This window comes from Mastomys coucha, unplaced genomic scaffold (genome assembly GCF_008632895.1).
Source record: "Mastomys coucha isolate ucsf_1 unplaced genomic scaffold, UCSF_Mcou_1 pScaffold21, whole genome shotgun sequence".
NCBI classification, from domain to species: domain Eukaryota; kingdom Metazoa; phylum Chordata; class Mammalia; order Rodentia; family Muridae; genus Mastomys; species Mastomys coucha.
Genome location: NW_022196904.1, coordinates 148,124,193 through 148,132,053, shown reverse-complemented (window position 1 = coordinate 148,132,053; position 7,861 = coordinate 148,124,193). Strand labels below are relative to the sequence as shown.

Below are 7,861 nucleotides of genomic sequence, written 5' to 3'. Positions count from 1 at the left end.
GGGAACCATCTCACATGCACATGCCTACTTCTTAACTCAAGAATTAGCACTGCCCTTTGGGACTGTTTGGGTAGCCTCAAATCTAGCCAGGAAAACTGTGATTAATTTTGCTTACCCGTTTGAAGGGCCCACAGCCGACTTCACAGCTAAATGAGGATTTACAGAGATGCTGGCCTCCCTGGTGGCAGAGACAATTTCCAAAACTGCAGGAGTTCTGAGCTCCAGAAGTGTAGGTGCTTTGGCCAAGGAGGACAGAATTAGCCTGAACACATTGAGCCATACCCCTCTGTGACTTCCAAAACATGCAGATCCAGGAGGAAATCTTGGATTATAAATTAAGTTGAGGACTTTTTTTTATTATTTCTTTTGCTTTCTCCCAGCTCTTATTTGAAGAGATTTGTGGGTTTTATTTAGCTATTTGTCTTTTTTACATGCACAGCTGTGGAGTCTCTTAGGGAGTTTCTTGTTCTTTTTAATTTTTGCATATCAGCCAAAATCTAAGATCCAAGCACTGTACATGGTCTGAGAGGCCCACAGATGATCTGAGTAGATTTACCAAAAGACAGGAGCTTAGGAACTGATGAAGCTCAGAGGCAGGCTGCGGACAGCTAGGCTGCTCCGGGTAGCATGTTGAGGGAGAAGTCAGAGCAGGTGCAGACGGAAGGCTCTGCTTGTAATTGGTGTTCTTATTCCTGTTTGTTTAATCCTCACGGTGGCTCTAACCATCTGTAGACACTTGGTGAAGTTAGTGGACCTCCAGTCATCTCTGCTACCCTGTTATATAAAAGAAAGTCAGGAGACCAATTTCAGATTAAATTCTGATTTTTTTTCCTATTACTAACTCTTATGTTCTTGTCCAAATGATTTCGCCTTTACTTCTTTCTTTGTGAACTTTGTCTAAATAAACTGTATAACTTATTGTTTTTAATAGTAATGCTGAAAGAAAGGCAGCTTGCTGCTGCCTGGTCACTATTATGAGCATGTCTGTGTTCGACTGCTTGAATATCTACAAACCATTAGGATGCAGTTGCCATATTACATTTAATGGGTACAAAAATGGAAGCACAGGAGTTAGAGAACACTTATAGTGTCACATCACTTGTAGCTGAATTAGGGTTTAAGTGTCACATCACTTGTAGCTGAATTAGGGTTTAAGTAGAAAGATCTGGAAGAAAAAAAAAGCTGCAACCTAATTTATGCTCCGCTACGGTAATGGCACTTGGTCATGAGAAGGCTATGCTGACTCCATGACAGGTTTCAAATTGGCAGTTAGGGAGACTAGGCCGAAATCTTTGACTCCACGAACTGGGCAATTACAAGAAGTCCAGGCCTCAGAAGCTGGCCGGCCACCTGGCCTGAGGCAAAGACAATGGGTCAGCAGCAGTTTCCAGACTTCCTCAGTAGCCGTCTCCCAACCTCCCTAGCAAGTTTCCAGCCCTTACATTCCAGTAATGTCCATAGAGATGGACCCAACGTATTAACATAGAGGTCACCTACCCCAGAGTCCCCTAATGGGCTTTAAATCAAGCACACTTGGTTGTCCCTCTGTCTTGGTAATGGGGAGACCCCAGCCTGCTGGACTTCTGCAGAGTAAAACACTCTTTGCATTTACAAAGGGATAAAGAGTTCAGGGTGTCATTCTTTAGAGAAGCATGGATCCTTACACTGCCAAATGTGACAGCCTGAGTTCAGGATCCCACATGGTAGAAGGAGAGTATCAATTCCCACAAGCATTCCTCTGACTTACTTCTACATGAGTGCTTTAGCACACACTAAAATGTTATAAAATGAAAATTCTATAAGAAAAAAGTAAAGAAGATTATATTTACATATTGTATCTCAGTAGGCCTCACAAAAATGTAATGTATGTGCAGGAGTTTGTGTGTGTGTATGTGTGTGTGGTAGCTCCAAGCTCAAGAAATCTTCCCTGGGACCATGTGGACAGATGTTTACTTTGACCAGTGGGGGATGGGGAGAATGGGGGCTTACTAGTTTTGGGCTAGGGAGCATGGATTTCTATGTGCTAGCTGGGGTGGGATGTAAACCTACAGGATTTCTAAATCCGAGTCCCGGGTTTTGGCACCAATGATGTGTTTATAAAAAGATAAAGAGAGGAGTATGTTCTGTGGAGTTGTGAAGAGGTATGGGGGAAGGAGGTGTCTCAGAGGGCCCATGGCAAGGTATCCCTTCCCCTTGAGGGCCAAATCACAGGATGGTACAGTGTAGAACAGAGTTTATTCAGGGTATGGAGAGGGGAGGATAGTGTAGGCAGAGAAAGGCAGAGAGAGAGAGAGAATAGAGGAGTATAGGCCGGCCATGAGCATGTTGGGGGTGGGGGGAGGGAATGGGGAAGGGGCTAAGGGGACAGAGCAGGAGCAAGAAGGGAAGAGCAGGAGAGCAGAAAAGAGAGGGAGGAGGGGGCAAGCAGCCCCTTTTATAGTGAGTCAGGCCTACCTGGCTTTGGCCAGGTAACTGTAGGGTGGAGCTTAGACAGAATGCTAACATGTATAAGTGCCCCAGGGGACAAAAAACTATCAGATTCCCTCGGAGCTGGAGTTACAGACTGTTGTCAGCCACTTGATATAAATGCTGGGAAGTGAATTCAGGTCCTCTAGAAGGGCAGAGACTCACAACTTCTGAACCATCCCTCTAGCTACCCAAAATGTAAATATTTTGATATTATGCTTTTATAAACAAAGAATACATAGTCCTTATCTTCAAAATCTCACCCTAGCCTTTATGCATACTCCTTCCCAGTCTAGTAGGCACCCCTCCTGTCTCTGTCTCTCTCTGTCTTTCCCACCCCCTCTTCCCTTCTCCCCTACTCCGTGTGTGTGTGTGTGTGTGTGTGTGTGTGTGTGTGTGTGTGTGTGTGTGTCTGTGTCTGTGTCTGTGTCTGTGTCTGTGTTTGTGTGTTTCTTTACTCCCTTTTCCTCCTCCTCTCCCTGTCCCCTCTCTTTCCTTTTCTTCCTCTCATTCTTTCCTTCATATTGAAGGTTAAGCCCAAGGCTTTATACATGTTAGGCAAGTGTTCTAACACAAAGCTATCCCCAACCCTTGTGTGTTTGTTTATAAAATGGGATCTCACTAAAATTTTCAGTGACCTTGAACTGGTAATGATTCTTCAGTCTCCCCTGTGCTTGAATGGCCACTGTGGCTGGTCCTTGGTATTCTTTATACCATCCCTCTGATTACAGTACCTGCTGTGTTTTCCTGAGTGTCTGGATGAACTTCCCCAGTAAGAAACACGGTACTCCCCCTGCTTGGAAAATCAGTTACATTTCCCACCTTTATCACAACTCACCCCTGGATTCCACTTAGTATCTTCCTTTGTGTTGACTTTGTGTTGAGGTCGCTTAGCAAGCCCAGATCCCTCTTGCTGTTGCATTTAACAATAACCCTTCTTTTATAGTCATAAAAGCAAAACAGCTCTTGCATACCTACATCCTTTCCCCTTGCCCAGCTCCTTCCACCAGCCCCAGCTCAGATGTCATTATGTTTCATCTCTTAGGAAGCATTTGGTCTCCTTAAAGAACTCTTTGCCCTTTGTTTTCATGGTATTTGTTCATCTAGCTTCCCTCCATTTCCTCCTTGTCCTTGAAGGTCCTCCTGGAAACACAAGGCTCTGTTTGGCTTGCCACTCAGTGCTGTGTGAGCCACCTTATTATCTTCTTCCTATGACCGCAGATTGTCACCAAGCTTCAAAATCCCTCAAGTTTCCTTTCCACCTTGTCACATTTATCATGCAGCTGACTTCTGAATACTCAATCTAAACTGGTTTACTATGATAACTGTGCACTCCTCATATTTCCCCAAACATGCTGCCATATGGCCTACCCCCTTAGCAGACAGCTGTGTGATCTCCTGGGGGTAGAAACCTAGATAGTTCATCATACTCTGAGTTCTTTAAGGCAAGAGTGAGTCCACTGTATGTCCAGCATCCAGGGCAAAGCTTGACATTCATAGGGACTCAACTCATATTTAAGGAATGAGTCAGGGGGCTGGTGAGATAGCTCAGCGATTAAGAGCACCAACTGCTCTTCTGAAGGTCCTGAGTTCAAATCCCAGCAACCACATGGTGGCTCACAACCATCCGTAATGAGATCTGATGCCCTTTTCTGGAGTGTCTGGAGATAGCTTCAATGTACTTACATATAATAAATAAATCTTTAAAAATAATAGGAATGAGTCAATTACTTCGTATTCAATATATCAATACATTTTTTTCAGTATTCAGATCTAGGGCCAGTATATACTGGGAAAACGCTCAGTGACCTAGCTATACCTCCAGGCTTACGTAATTTTTAAGCCACTATTATTTAACTGGTATTAAAATAAACAAACTGATAGATTAACTATTAATTCCTTCTATCTCCCAGCCAAAGAAAATTTTCTGCTACTGGTTAAAATCACCATATTTCTATTACAAAGATGACTATGAACACACTCTTGCTATGTTTGTAGCCTTCAGCAATCTTAACCATGATCTTGATTACTCAATCACTCAAGTATATTGAGTTTTGATAGAGGTTAGGAGGTTTATTTGCTAGTGGTATGTAAATTATGTAAGATCTGACTGTTGACTGTGTGTAGCATTGCATGTGATCATCAGAGGATGTGGCAACTTGGGGCTTTAATAGCCTCTGAAATCATCACTCATACGTATCATCCCCAACACGATTATCTAATGACCAGTCAATGAGTCTAATGATAGGATTTATACACCAAAATTGGAGATCCTACAGGAAATGGGGAGGGGAGATAAGAGAAGAAACAACACAGAATCTGCACAGTGAAACGTAGAGAAGGTCGTGCGTTGATCTAGCTCGTGGCACGCCCTGTAATGGCATGCAGAACAGAAGGAGCCATCATTACGTCTCTGGCTGATGGATTTCTGCTAGGGGGATCACAGGACCTAGACTCAATTCAGCCAGTGTTTCTTTAGCTTCTACTGTGTACTAAGAACTGCTCTGGAAAATCTCCTGAAAAATCTTAGTGTGTGTGGCTTTATTTGCCTCCCAGGAAGGGATTGTCACCTATCTGAGGCCTGGCAGAATCTTGGAAAATAAAGATTGTGTGTGCTCTACCCCAACTTTTGCTGAGCTCTGATGGCTTCAACTCTTAGAATTGGGAAGTGATGTCAGAAACGGTATCAAGTTCAGAGCTTCCTGCTCTCCCAAATGTACACCAAAATAAATAAACAAACAAACAAACAAACAAATAAAATAAGTAAGTAAAGATAAAATGAAAAAACTTTTCTAATTTTTTTTACTGGAACCAACTATGTTAAATATGATAAACAGGAGTCGGCAGCGAGGCACGAGACAGCCTATCAATAATGCAGTTGTTTTTCACAAAGCACTCCATTACATGTGTCATTTGGAAGTGAAAGGCACATTTTTGTGTGACATACAGAACAAATAGCTCCAGACGGATGAAGCACCTGGTAAGCGATGCCTTCAGCTGGGTGCCTTCAGGTCCCCTTTATCTTAGAGGCAATTTCTCTTCTATTTTTATCTTCCTTTATAAAATTCAAACTTTACATCTTAACAAAACTTACAAGGATGTCTAATGGTTAGAAGGCCCCAGGAGATCATTTGAAGCTCCCAGCAGGCTTTGTCCACTGTAAGGTTTTAAGGGCCATGAACTTGTAAGGTCTTTTCCTTGCCTAAGAGCCACACAGCAGAAACCAAGGCCACACATTTCCAGGTGATGTCAACAATCCAACTTTACCCAACTCCCAATCAGAAGGTAAACATTTCCTAAACATTGATCTCAGTTCTGAACCCACTGAAGTTTGGAGATGCCTATTGACCTGAACAGCAGAAACACCTGAAGCCCCGAGGCAGAGTACCTCTCTGAAGAAGAAAAACAGCAGGAATATTTCACATGTAAGGAATTTTTCAGGGTACATATCAGTTTTCCAGGCCCGTGGGAGAGTTCACATTTACCTCCAGTTTGTCCTTTGAGTTCCATTTGGAGGAAGGGTGTCAACAAAATTATAAAAATTACAAACTTGCTTATCTGACAATAGCCACACCAAACTCTGAAAGACAATGAGATTCAACGGCTAGGAATTGGACCACAAGACAACAACAGTAGCAACCAACAATAACTACCACCAATGCCAACTAGTGAGTGCTTGCTGTGCTCAGCTGCTGCCCCCAAAATTTCTTCTAGATTATGAAGTTTTTCATCACACCACCCTTGGCTCCCACTCTATTTTACAGAAGAGGAAATGGAGATCTCCAGAAGTATCCATCAAGATCATGCAACTAGTAACTGGTTGAACTATGGATCTGAACACCTGCTTTTTATTTGGGATTTAAATATTGGACCATCTTAGGCACCAAATTCACAGCAATCTGGGCAGAACATAAGAGAGTGTACCTGCCCACCCTCCCACAAGATCCTGCACATGAGAGATACGTCTGTAATAGTCAGTAAATTTCATCAGTAAATTATCCCTTCTGGTCCACAGCTGTCATGAAATTCACCCTTAGAGATACGTATTGTATGGTTTTTGATAAATGTACTATGACATGTGTCTACCATTACACAGCCATACTAAATAATATCATCAGTCAAAAATACCTTCTGTGTTCCCTTGTTCAACCCTCTCTTCCCTTTAATGTCGGGTACACACTGATCTTTTCACTGCTTAGTTTAGACTTGTCCAGAAGTCATAGGGTTAGAAGCATACAGCTGTGGCCTTTTTTCCAGATTGAGGTCTTTTGCTCAGCATTAGACATTTAAGTTTTCCCCATGCTTCTTTTATGACAGCACTGATTCTTACTGATTTCTAGTGCTGAATAATATTCCACTGTTTTGATATACCAGTACTTATTTATCTTTTCACTTACTTAAGTACATCATAGTTCCAATTTTGGACAATTTGACATAGTATAGACATCCTGAGCGGGTGTATGTCTATTTGGATAAATGTTAAGGAATAATACTGAGTTACATGATAAGAATTTGGAGACTGGGGACATGGCTCAGTCAGTAAAGTCTCTACTATATAAGCATTAGGATTTGAATTTGGATCCCCAATAAGACCACATAAAAGCTGGGCTACCCTCATCTTGTAACCCTAGCAAAGGGACAGATCCCTGGAACTTATTGCTCAATCAGTATAGCCAGTAAGTCAGTTCCAGGTTCAGTAAGTGTCCATGTCCCAAAAATTAAGGTGGAGAACAATCGAGTAAAATGAGTTTGCATCAACCAACAGCTCCCAGATATGAGCATGCATATATGTACCACAGTTATATTTACCCCCTTCTCTCTCCCCCACTCTCTTACACACACACACACACACACACACACACACACACACACACAGAGTTTCTTTAGTAAAAAATCGCCAAAAGGTCTTCCAATACAGCATTTCTATTCCTATTTGTCAAATGAATGCATCCTTGTTGCTTTGTATCCTCTCCGGCATCTGACTTGGACAATTTTAATAGGGATACAATTATATCTCATTATTGGTCTAATTTAGCAATTTGTGAATGTTAAGCATTTTTACATATTCATATTTGCAATAGCTGTGTCTTCTCTGGTAAAGTCTCTCTGTTCAAAACCTTTGGCTGTCTTTAAATTGGGCTCATTAAATCTTCTATGTATGTTTTGAAGAACTCTTTTTAAATAGTATTTTCTATTAGCCTGTTATTTCTTTCACCTTTGGTTTTGTAAGTAAATGCCACTGCCAAACAGAAGGTCATCTAGATTTTCTCCTGTGTCATGTTTTAGAAGTGGTCATTTTTAATTTTTCCAGTGAAGCTTATGCTCCATTAGCAGGTTGTTGTTGTTGTTGTTGCTGCTGCTGCTACTGCTGCTGGTGGTGGTGGTGGTGTGGGGG

General features: G+C 42.0%; 1 long non-coding RNA gene across 1 annotated transcript in view; it reads right to left on the bottom strand.

Moving 5' to 3' along the window:
* Nucleotides 1–323: 323 nt before the first annotated feature.
* LOC116101108 overlaps nucleotides 324–7,861 on the bottom strand; it is a 16,790-nt gene continuing 9,252 nt past the window's right edge. Inside the window, exon 3 of the long non-coding RNA XR_004122776.1 lies at nucleotides 324–774. This is a non-coding gene — a long non-coding RNA (uncharacterized LOC116101108). The remainder of the gene's footprint in view (nucleotides 775–7,861) is intronic.